The 12,724-nt window shown below is 42.3% G+C and overlaps 1 protein-coding gene across 1 annotated transcript in view; it reads left to right on the top strand.

Annotated features, from left to right (window-relative positions):
• The first annotated feature begins 182 nt into the window (after positions 1-182).
• Positions 183-12,724, top strand: part of nckap5l (NCK-associated protein 5-like) — a 138,594-nt gene continuing 126,052 nt past the window's right edge. The window contains exon 1 of the mRNA XM_083768869.1: positions 183-334. The gene's annotated coding sequence lies outside the window, so the exon portion shown is untranslated. The remainder of the gene's footprint in view (positions 335-12,724) is intronic.

Raw genomic sequence — 12,724 nt, 5'->3', positions numbered from 1 at the left:
AATGCATTTAGAATATGTTGATTTGTGAAACCCGCAATCATGGAAAAGTTTTTTTTAAGTATATATGGTGAAGTTATGTTTGGCAACATGGGACACAATCTCCTGTAAAAAAATGGGGCGGGTAATGTGATTTCATGCAATGACATCACTTTTCCTCATTCAACCCAAACACCAAACGCTGGCGAGAGAGAGTGGCTGCCGCAAAGGACTAGTCGCCGCAAGAAGAGGAAAATGTGTGTTAACGCGTTATTCGGTCAAATAGTATAAGTTTAGTCTTTTATTTATTTTTAATTGGGGATGTCTGAAGAGAATTATCGTTGGCTAACCTAATGAGGTGAGTTTTCCTTGGACGTGGAAAAAGCCATTTCGTGTCCTGTAATGTTAGCATAACGTTACTCGTTTCAGATGGGCAGAGATTTGTTGGAATGCCGACAGTGAGCGGTTTATTTTTTCACAGGGGAATGGTAAACGTATATACATTCCCCAAGAGCTTGATGGCATATATGTATATTATAACTGTTTGCCTATTTATTTGCATTTGTGAGGAATTCGACGTGTGTCCAAGGCGGAACAGCATGCTGGGGGGTGGGTAGGGGGGATTTTTCGGTAGGCTTGGAGGGCCTACCCCAAAGACGAATTTGCATCTTGTAAACACAAGTCATGCTGCTATAGTTATTTTGGCCGGACATGTATCTGGGGCAAGATTCACATGGCCTAAGCAGCTACGCTCGACTCGACATGAATTTTTGAAAATCTGAAGAAAGGGAACGGAGGCAGTGTTCAGTAGTCGCATCCACATATCACTTTGTGATGGGGGAAACATAGGACATAATACATACCGGTAGGTAAACTTGTAAAAATTGTCTTTATAGCCTACTTGTGCAGTGAACATGTTGTCTACATTTATTGTAGCCTACTTGATGTACAGTATGTACGTTATTAACTTGCAATCAGCTTAATGTAATTTTCATATATGCTCAGATTGAAATGGAAGATGTGACAAAAGTGACATTACAACTCCAACAAAGCAAATGATTGCATGTTTGATTTATTTTTGAATGAAAGAATAACGAGTCAGACACCTGATTCTGCTTAGCCTATTCAGGTGAAGTTAACGCATCAGATTGGTAGCCTACTCCAATTAAACTATTTAATCCTATAGTAGTACAAGGAATGTAGTAGGCCCCCTACAGAAATTCGGTGTGTCATTCTGAATTAAATTCACCGATTTTATTGGCAAAACAAATTACACCACTTTCAAATTGTACTTATTAGTTATTATTTATGCAAAGAACTAGAGTCTTGTGATTTTAAAAGTTGATGTCACTGACATAATTTGTTGTTTGTTATTTCCTTCTCTTGTACTTTAATACTAATATATAGCCTATATTGTATCATGTGAAATATACAGTGCAGTGTGCAACTGTGCATCGAATCCCTTAGTTTCTTTTGACTGGGAGATTGAAGCGAAGTGGTAGTGGTAGGTGTCTGAGAAATGTAATGTTTTTGTCAAACTGATAAACTTCTAGCAGACTTCAAACATTTGCTTTAGTGATTCAATGTATTCTGTGTTTTAAGCATAAGACACATTCACATTACAAGTTTGTAGCCTACATCCAAACCTCAGATTTCCAAAACTGACCAGTCTACCATGGAGATGAGCGAAGAAATGCATTAATATTGAAAATAAAGGCCTCTAGCTTATTCAGTCGATTGGTTGATTTTGTTTTAGATTTATTTTGTTGATGGATGCCACTTGATATGACCCGTTTGTGATATTGTACGGGACATGGCATTCGGAATGTATTTTCATGAGAACTAGATTATTCTTTCAACATATTCTGATCCATAATGCAGTGGTTCCCAACATGACACTCTTTAGCCCGCGGACCCCATTAGAAAAGATATGCCAGGGACCCCCATGAGAGAAGATAAACAGCAGTGATTTTCAACTAGGACCCCTCAGTTTGACATGCATTTAGGCTACATTGTATGCAAATACAATGCCATTTAATGGCATTTCTATCTCTGGGACCCTCAATTTGAATTTAGATTGTAAAATCAATGTTAATTTAACTCTGAGAGTGTACAAATGGATTTGGTTAGGGTCCATTTGGTTACCTACATTGGTTACCTACATTGTTGATCGGTGTGTGTGTGTGTGTGTGTGTGTGTGTGTGTGTGTGTGTGTGTGTGTGTGTGTGTAAACATGGTAAAATCAATGTTAATTTAACTGAGAGTGTACAAATGGAAACAAATGGATTTGGTTAGGGTCCATTTGGCTGCCTACATTGGTTACCTAACATTGTTGATCGGTTTGTGTGTGTGTGTGTGTGTGTGTGTGTGTGTGTGTGTGTGTGTGCTCACCTGCGTGGATGTGATCATGTACCTATACATCTGTGTTAGAGTGCTAAGGCTGGGCCTTGAGCCGAGTTGAAGTAGGGCTGGGTAATATGGACAAAGTTATATCCGTCATTTTTGACCAGATAACTCCATATCAATATTGTGGCGATAATATACATTTTCTTTTTAATTGCCCTGAGGGCGAGAAGCGCATCCGCCTGGGTGACGGGAGACTGCTGGGCGGGGGTCAGATCAACATACAGTATGTACATATATGGAGGGTGTCTTGAGTGTACAGGGTTTGATGTGGTCAGATCAACATTATGGAATGTCAGAACAGGTCAGCTCTAGCTCTGGTCCATAGCTCTAATGTGTTGCATTTAGACCTATGTTACTCGCCGCTCACATGAATGACCAGCCTCTCATCTTTAGCGTAAATAAAAATAAGTGGAAGCACTCTGAGCCCCTCACCACACGTATAAACGGTACTTTTTGGCGAGAAAGGGATTTTTTTTTCACTGGAGGAAAGATATTCTCTATGAGGCAATTCTCTGGGCAATGTCGGTAGAAGGCGCAGTGGAGTAACTAAACTTTCCCGGTGGAAACAAAATTCTCTTTTGCCCAAAAAAGTACCGTTTATACGTGTGGTGGGGGGCTCAGTGCTTCCTCTAAGGAAAGTAGGCTTTCTAATGACACAACCCGCCTTTGTTTTGGTGAGTAGCAAAAACTTTCTTTTTATTTACGCTAAAGACGAGAGGCTGGTCTGCATTCATGCGAGCGGTGGAAGTTGAGAGTAACATGGCTCTAAATGCAACGCATTATTAGAGCTATGGACCAGAGCTAGGTCAGCTCCATATATGGAGATCTAAGGGTGGCATCAGGGGGCAGTGTCTTGAGTGTACAGGTTTGATGAGGTCTGGCCATATATGGAGCGTGTCTTGAGTGTACAGTGTACACTCAAGACACACTATAGGGTTTGATGAGGTCAGATCAACATATAATAATAATAATAATAATAATAATAATAATAAAACTTTATTTGTATAGCACCTTTCATGACATCAAATGCAGCTCAAAGTGCTTTACAGAACAATGGAGAATAAAATAAAAGCAAAGCATAAAAGAAAAGCAAGGCAACGACATTAAAAAACAAGCAGTACAGTGAGGACATGAATAACACAAAATATAAGATCACTTAAAGGCAATGTTGTAGAAGTGGGTCTTGAGCTGAGCTTTAAAAATGTCTACAGAGGCTGCCTGACGAAGGTACAGAGGGAGCTTGTTCCATGCCGATGGCCCGTAGAAGCAAAAAGCTGCTTCCCCGTATTTTTTAGTTGCCATTTTTTTAGGCAAAGCGAGCAGGCCAGCAGTGGAAGACCTTAGCGAGCGGTTTGGGACATATTTAGGCAAGCAGTCATGTAGGTAGGAAGGTGCGAGACCATTGAGGGCTTTATAGACAAGTAAAATAATTTTAAAATCAATCCTAAAAACAACCGGAAGCCAGTGCAGTGATGCCAAAACTGGAGTAATATGTTCTCTCATCTTAGTTCTAGTTAAAACTCTGGCTGCTGCATTTTGGACAAGTTGTAATCTGTCAGTTGTTTTCTTAGGCAGTCCTGAAAAAAGTGCATTGCAGTAATCAAGCCGAGAGAAAACAAAGGCGTGGATTAGCGTTTTTGCATCGTCCAAGGACACATAGGCTCTGATTCGTGCAATATTTCTAAGGTGAAAAAAGGCAATCTTGGTAACATGATTAATGTGTGAATTAAAATTCAATTCGGAATCAATAATAACCCCCAGGTTCTTTACTGTACTGTTACTGTCTACAGTCAGGTTGCCAAGTCTGCTTAATATTGATTCTTTCTGCTCACTAGAGCCGATTATGAGAACTTCTGTCTTGTCCTCATTTAGCTTGAGAAAGTTCTCACTCATCCAGCATTTGATGCTAGACAGACAGGTAAGCAGCGGGTCTAAAGCACAGGGATCATCTGGAGCCACAGATAGATATAATTGGGTATCATCAGCATAGAAATGAAAATTGACTCCGTGATTGGCAATGAGTTCGCCCAGTGGCAGTATGTACAAGGAGAAAAGCAGAGGGCCAAGAATCGAGCCCTGTGGAATACCAGAACTGATGTCGTGTTTGTCTGAGTCAAACTCGGCTAGATTGACAAAGTAACTTCTGTTTGATAGGTAGGAGGAAAACCAGGACAGGGCCGTACCAGACAGGCCTATCCAGTGCTCCAGACGCTGTATTAAAATTGAGTGATCAATCGTGTCAAATGCAGCCGTTAAATCTAGAAGTAAGAGAACGGATACATGTTTCTTGTCAGCAGACACCCTCAGATCATTCATTACTTTTACAAGTGCTGTTTCTGTGCTGTGGCCTTTCCTAAAGCCAGATTGGAATTTGTTGTGTACATTATTGTTCTGTAGAAACACATCCAATTGATGAAAGATACATTTTTCTAAAACCTTGCCCAGAAAGGGTAGATTTGAAATGGGTCGATAGTTACCCAAAACAGAGGGATCAAGATTGTGTTTCTTGAGAAGGGGCTTAACTACAGCAGTCTTCAGTGAGTCTGGGAAGACGCCTGATTGTAGAGAGCTGTTTACAATTTTTAGGATATCTCCAATCACACTGTCTAAGACTTCTTTGAGAAAGTTGGTGGGAATTGTATCTAATGAACAGGAGGATGATGTCATCTGTGATATAGTTTTGCGGAGTTCGTCTTCCTCAATTTCGCAGAACGATGATAGGCTCCCCCTGGAGAGATCTACCCTGGGACCATTTGCTGCTGTTTGACGGTTTGCGCTAGCAGCAGCACCATTCATAATATCGGCTCTAATGTTTGAAATTTTGTTGTCAAAAAAGCATGCAAACTCATTACACTTAGCTTTAGAGGCCGGGAATGACTGCTTGTAGGACTGGGGGGGGTTTAAAAGTCGATCAATGGTAGAGAATAGGACTCTAGCATTTTTCTTGTTCTCGTTAATAATGCCAGAGAAATATGCCTGCCTTGCTAAACGCAAGGCTTTGTTATAGGCGACTGTTGACTTTTTAAGAATCTCTAGGTGGATGGTGAGTTTGTTTTTTCTCCAAGCTCGCTCAGCTCTTCGACATTCTTGCTTCAGTGAGCGTGAAAGCTCATTTATCCAGGGTGTTACTCTGGTATTATGTTTCTTTTTTGTTTTCAAGGGAGCCACTATATCAAGAGCTGACTCTAGTTTAAGATTAAAAATTTGAACCATATCATTCACTGGGGGGGGTATCGGGCAATGGGGGACCCAGGTGACGAGAGAACTCGTTGGCAGCAGAAGAGCTAAAAAAACGCTTTTTTATGGTAAATTCAGTGATGTTTTTCTCTAGATCAGAGACAGTCATATTAAAACACAGCAGAAAGTGGTCTGACAGCTCGGGCCTTTCAATAGTCCTTTCCACAGTGATGTTCAGCCCTCTAGAAATCACCAGGTCCAGAGTGTGCCCATGTTTATGTGTAGGCCCAACAACATGTTGGATAAAATCAAAGGAGTGCAATAACTCTAGGAAACCCATAGCCATAGCATCTGTAGCATCATCCAGGTGAAGATTAAGATCACCTGAGATAAGAGTTCTGTCATAGTTAGTGGAGCAGATAGATAGAAGTTCTGATATTTCTGTTAGAAATATTGCTTTACTGCATTTTGGCGGGCGATAAATGCTAATCATTGGCATGGAGGCACCATGTAGTATAGTGGCCTGGTATTCAAAGGATGTAAAGCTGCCAAGGGTCAGAGCCTTGAATTTTAACGTGTCTGAAAAAATTATTGCCAGTCCACCTCCTTTCTTAGCCTCGCGAACAGAGTGAATGAAACTGTAGTTTGCGGGACAGGCTGGCGCTAGGAGAACAGCTCCATCTGAGCCCAGCCATGTCTCTGTTAGAAAGATTATATCTAGCTTCTCTTTACAGATTATATCTTTTACAGAGGAGGACTTATTTGTTAGTGACCTGATGTTAAACAAGGCAAGATTAAGCTTGTTATCACATTTTTGGGGGCTGTGATGCCTGAGAGGTACATTAACCAAACAGCATTCTCTCTTCAGACCACTCCTTGTGTTGGACAATCTATTTGAAATAACAGTAGGAATGTTGTGCACCTCAACCTGTACAGTGATTGAAACACCAGGCTTTCTAGAAGCATGGGGTCCATACATGATTGTTGCTGCGCATAATGGACCCTGTTCATATCAGTTGTCAAGTGTAAATTTATAATCAGAAATCTGAAAATCGGTAGCTGGGTTTGGTGACAGTTGGAGGCAACGTCTGGTATGGGGGGTCGACTTTAATCCAATGTTCATCCGTTCCACTATGTCCGGGGTGAAAGAGAGATGTACTGGTGAGGGTGTTAGAAATTCTTCATCAGTCACACAGTCATCATCATCACTTTGATTCAGCAACAAAGATTCAATCGACCGTTGAGCATCTTCCTTGGTGAGGGGCCTCATCAACAGTGCTTCCATCGCCTGTCGAACTACTTCCACTTTTTCTCCGATCCAATTGATGGATGTTGTGGCTTCATGGTCTGTGATCTTTTCTCCACCAGGGGGCGCTGTGACTTCATGCTTTGAGATTTTTACTCCACCAGGGGACGCTGTAGCTTCATGCGATTTCTTCTCCACCAGGGGATGCTTCATGCTCTGAGATTTCTTCTCCACCAGGAGACGATGTGGCTTCAAGCGCAGTAATCTTCTCTCCACCGGGGGACACTGTGGCTTCGAGCGCAGTGGTCTTTTCTTCACCAGGGGATGCTGAGGCTTCCTGCGCTGTGGTCTTTTCTCCACCAGGGGAAGCTGTGACTCTGAGATTTCTTCATGCTCTGTGGTTTTTTCTCCACCAGGGGACGCTGTGACTTTATGCTCTGAGATTTTTTCTCCACCAGGGGACGCTGTGACTTTATGCTCTGAGATTTCTTCTCTACCAGGGGACGCTGTGGCTTCATGCGCTGTGATCTTTTCTCCATCAGGGGACGCTGTGGCTTCATGCGCTGTGATCTTTTCTTCACCAGGGGACGCTGTGGCTTCATGCGCTGTGATCTTTTCTCCTCCAGGGGGCGCTGTGGCTTCATGCGCTGTGATCTTTTCTCCACCAGGGGGCGCTGTGGCATGCGCTGTGATCTTTTCTCCTCCAGGGGGCGCTGTGGCTTCATGCGCTGTGATATGGAATGTCAGAACAGGTCAATTCCATATATGAGGTTTTTGAGGTCAGATGTAGAGTTGCTGGCCGGCTCCATATATCTCTGATCTAGGTGATGATCCAGTCTTCTCCATGTATCCAGGGTTTGATGAGGTCTGTGTCGTGATCTTCATTTATGGAGAAGGCCATATATGGAGAAGTGATGTCACGAGGCATGATGGACTGAGTGATAACCATATTGGACGTGACAGTGACACGACAGACATGTCTTGCAAGTTTTCATAGTAATCTGCGACGGTCGCAAAACATGGCTAAAGCATTTCCAGGGGTCCCCAGCCAAAAACGTTGAGAACTCCTGGACTAGTATGCCACTACTAGCCCCATATGGAACCTCTCTATGGAGAATAATGGGTCATCTTAAAATTGTCTATATATAAGCATATATAATATAAGCATTGTGGTCCAAAAATAAACAAACTGCCCCGGCGATATTGTCGGGGAGTTGTCTCTGTAATGTATCGTTTATGACAGTCAGTCACTCATATTCGATGCAGTCTGTTTCTAGCGAAAATATAACTAATTCAGCAGCAGTAACATTAGCGTTTTCTCACAGTCAGTAGATTACTAGATTCTTCATATCCATATGAGTGAAACGGCCGGGATGATTTGCTTATTTTTCAATCTATATGAAGCGATCTAAAATCCCCCTATGGGCAATTACAATGCAAATAAAAAAGTACGTGAACCTGTGGACTTAGCGCCCTCTACCGATATTGACGTCAGACTTCAGCGCTCTATACTGTAGCTCCGAGATGAGGTCCCACCCTCTTAGCCTATCGGCAGCGTTCAGAACCGGTGCATATTTTTCCACTATACACAATTCTTACACTTTTCCGCACATTTTGTTTTGTATTTATTTTTTATTTTTTACTGCACAAGAACATCTAAGTGACAGGTTGAAACAAGCGCTTAAATTGCCTATTTAGTCAGCTGGTTCCATGTTTTTCAGGAAGTTGTGGCCACAGACACAGAGGCAACATTACTGCCTCTGCTGGTCAGATTGAATGGGACTTTTATGCGTGAACATGCAGGCTACAGGGGTACTTTAGTTACGACATGTTGCGCATGTTCAACCACATGTCCGACCGTTGTTTCCGCATGTCGGACCTTTGCTGTGTCGGATCTGCGTGTGCATCCCGGCTACAGTATGGCGGAGGGAGAGGTTCCATATGGGGCTATGTCACTACTAGCACATAACATAGCATAATACATTCTTTATCATTCTGGTGCTGTGCCTCATGTACTGCACCTGCTGCTGTCTTTTTCTTAAGCTGCATCTTATGTCTGACCTCATGTACACTTTATATTTATTATATAATGCTATAATTGATATATAAATGTATTTTATTTTTATTATTTATTTTCTTTCCTTGCTCTCTCTCTCTCTGCACTCTCCCCTCCCCCTCCTGAAAACTACAAATGATGGAGCTTGCACAAAAAATAATTTCACCTTCTTTTCTTTTTTTTTTTACACCTGTAGACCTGTGACGTGACAATATAGTTGAGTTCAGGTTCTGATTCAATATCTAATTTGATATCACAATATCGATTATATCGATATAATATGGCTATATTGGTTATAGTACTACTGGAATAACGTGCTACGCTACGCTACGTCCAACCAGGGAAACTCCTTCCTACCTGTCATGTGAAAAGAAGCAGCTTGGACTCCTCATGCATAGTTAGTTAGTTAGTTAGTTGCTGCGAGCGTGAGGTCTAGCCAACACCAACTCGGGATTCCTGGATCGCTTGCCCTCCACAATTTCCTATGCATAGAAGGAAGTATATGAGGCCAGTCCGTTGCTCTCCCCAGGTTGGCAGAGGGAGTGTAGAGCCCCAGGATTACATAAGATAATTGACACTGGGTGAAAAAACGGGTTTACAAAATTGTGGGATAAAACTTTTAAGTAAAACTAATAATAGCATCGCTATATTGCCCAGCAAGCCCTAAGTTGAAGTTTTAGCGAAGGCTCTGTCCCAGTGCAGCTTTGTGACTGCATAGTGCATGCACAAGCTGTTCAGCATTACATCACGTAAAGCAGAGAGCCAGTGACTTATTCAAGTGTAATGGGCAGTATAAGTGCTCACTCACCCCTTTCGCCTCTGATTGTTCACAGATGTTCTGCACGCCTTTGTGCGCTACATCTCGCTGCAAACACGGCCTCATATAGACACTGCATATACAGTCTGAAGACTTTCATAATGAAAGTAAAAAAAAGCATGCCAGGGATTACTTAATTGTAAGTACATAAACAGTTGATGCCATAGATTCATACGAGGTTTCCGCTGGACAAACACTGGGTCTGATGAACCCATTCTGACCTGAGATCAGATTCTAAAAATGTCAGTCGTTCTTCGATTTTTTTCAAAAATAGCAGACCTACAAGCTCGTATCGCGCCACTCGGTGGCGCGATATGAGCTTGTAGATCTGCTATTTCTCAATAGCTAAAGCATAACATGATGCCGACACCAAAATGGGTGCCCGTTCAGAATGGGATAAACAGTTGATGCCATTTACAAAATCAGTATTGGTTCCCACTTCCCCCGGAGGACTGGGTACCAAGCCACCATTGTTTTAGAACAATGCCACATAACCCTTGGGACAGTTCCACTGCCATAATATGGGATAACTGGAGCAAAAAAAAAACCTTTTGGCATAAACTACTGGCAGACAGTCAAGGTCACGACTAGATTTTCCTGGCCTTATTTCACCACCATACTGTAAGGAAAGAGTAATTGGACAATAATTTGGTCAGTGTGACATCTCTCAGAAGTACAGTACACAGACAGTTCAGAGGCAGAGTCTCCTGCTGTCTTTAACCCATTCTGGGCGGGGACCCCTTTTGGTGTTCTAACCACCTTCTGGATGCTGTACAGTATGTACAGTATTAAAAAATTACAACAAATGGATGCTGCTATATAAATATTTGAAGTTTTTCCAGAAAACGTATAGGTCAGCATTTAGAAGGCTTTTTTTTTTAGAATCGGCTTCAGTCCAAAATGGGTTAACCCATTCTGGGCCAGGAACCCCCTTTTGGTGTTAGCATTATGCTATGCTTTAGCTATTGAAAAATAGCAGATCTACAAGCTCATAAGCGCGCCACCGAGTGGCGCGCTTACGAGCTTGTAGGTCTGCTAATTTTTTAAAAACACCGTGAGAATATTTATTTCAGAAAACTAGGAGGATTTAGAAGATTATCTTTTTAAATTTCGAGGTCGGGGCCAAAATGGATTAAGCCCAATCTCACATGCATCCGTCCCGTGGATTGGCCTCCCCTCTGCGTATAAATGCTCCGGCCAGGCCCAGTGCTTTGAAGATAGGCTAAGGTTCGGGGTTGGGTTGGGCGTCTGACTGGGACCTCTTTCCTTATCAGTTATCGGGTTCAGCCCCTTCATCCCCACTGCCGTCTGATGTGCATGCAGGTTTTATACCTACCGTTACCATGGTTATATATCCCATTCTGACCTGAGATCAGATTCTAAAAATGTCTATTACATCCTGACAGTTTCATTATTAACCATTCTGACCTGAGATCAGATTCTAAAAGTGTCTTCGATTTTCAAAAATAGCAGACCTACAAGCTCGTATCGCGCCACTCGGTGGCGCGATATGAGCTTGTAGATCTGCTATTTTTCAATAGCTAAAGCATAACATGATGCTGACACCAAAATGGGTGCCCGGTCAGAATGGGATATACAGCGACCCGGGCACTGAATGCAGGAGCTGATAATAGCATGCAGAAATATTCTGTCCAATACTCTAAGGAGCTGGGAAGATACGGCAGAACATCACCATGATCACACTAGTAGTACTGCGCTTTAAACACACACACGCACACACACACAGTCACACACACACGCGCGCGCGCGCGCACACACACACACACACACACACACACACACACACACACACACACACACACACACACACACACACACACACACACACAGACTTGCACGCTGCAGACATATGGATGAAAGGAATTATCTCTGCCTGCGTTGTTGTTCTCCCCATGGCCCTGTGTTGTCTCTCTTTGTTCTTTAAATCCATATGTATAATATAACTGACATTTGTCGTGCCAATATAGGCGAAACGTTTCCAAACATTTTCAAAAAGGAAAATACTAGATCTGCAACTTAAGCTCCCGTGTTGCATCAGGAGGCTATATCTTAGACTTGTCTTATTCTGTTGTTGAATTATTATGGCCCCCCCTTTTGGTGTTTTAACGAAGCATTGTGTCGTACTTTAGCTGTTGAAAAATAGCAGATCTACAAGCTCGGTGCCGCGCTACGAGCTTGTAGGTCTGCTATTTTTTTAAAAATCGTGAAAATGCGGCGCAAATCTTTGAATATATATTATTGTTTCAGAAGACTTTTGTTTTCTATTTCGATGTCAGGCCTAAATGGGTTTAAGTGGTCGCGTTGCATGAAAAAAATTATCTAGATCAACTAGTGTCTAAAACAAAAACGAGTTACCACCATTGCCCTTACCATGTTGGTTCTCTTTGCATGATTAAAGCGTGTCGCTCTATAGAATATGGCCCTATTATTATGATTTGTATGATTAAATTGGTTTAAGGAATTCCAATGTGTGAGTGTCAAGAGTGTGGAGCTAATATACCGCCAAGTGCCGACTAGGACTCATTCAGGAATACACCCAGCAGAGGAATCTCTGCTCACACAAACATTGGAGTTGGCAAAACACCGCTCTGGCTGCAGCCGTAACAAACATTCAATTCATCAGTCCAGGCCAGGGAAAATATGGCTTGGAATGTAAGCTTTAACCCATTTTGACCTGGGAACGATTCTGCAAATGTCTTCTGAATCCTGACTGTTTTCTTGAAAAAGCCATGTTTTTCTATGTCAGTCGTTCTCAAACACTTGTCATGTCACTTTTCACGATTCTTAAAAAAATAGCAGACCTACAAGCTCGTAGCGCGCCACTCGGTGGCGCGCTATGAGCTTGTAGATCTGCTGTTTGTCAATACTTAAAGCATAACGTAACGCTAACACCAAAAGGGGTTCCCGCACAGAACGGATTAATCAATTCAAGCAAGCCGGTTCACTACCATGTCCCGTTTGGCCAAGACGAAGGGAGTATAAATGGCTATAATTTTCTTTTTGGATGGATCATAGCAAAGCAGTT

This window comes from Protomyctophum parallelum (assembly GCF_964188405.1).
Source record: "Protomyctophum parallelum genome assembly, chromosome: 7".
NCBI lineage: Eukaryota > Metazoa > Chordata > Actinopteri > Myctophiformes > Myctophidae > Protomyctophum > Protomyctophum parallelum.
This window is presented reverse-complemented; position numbering and strand designations above follow the sequence as displayed.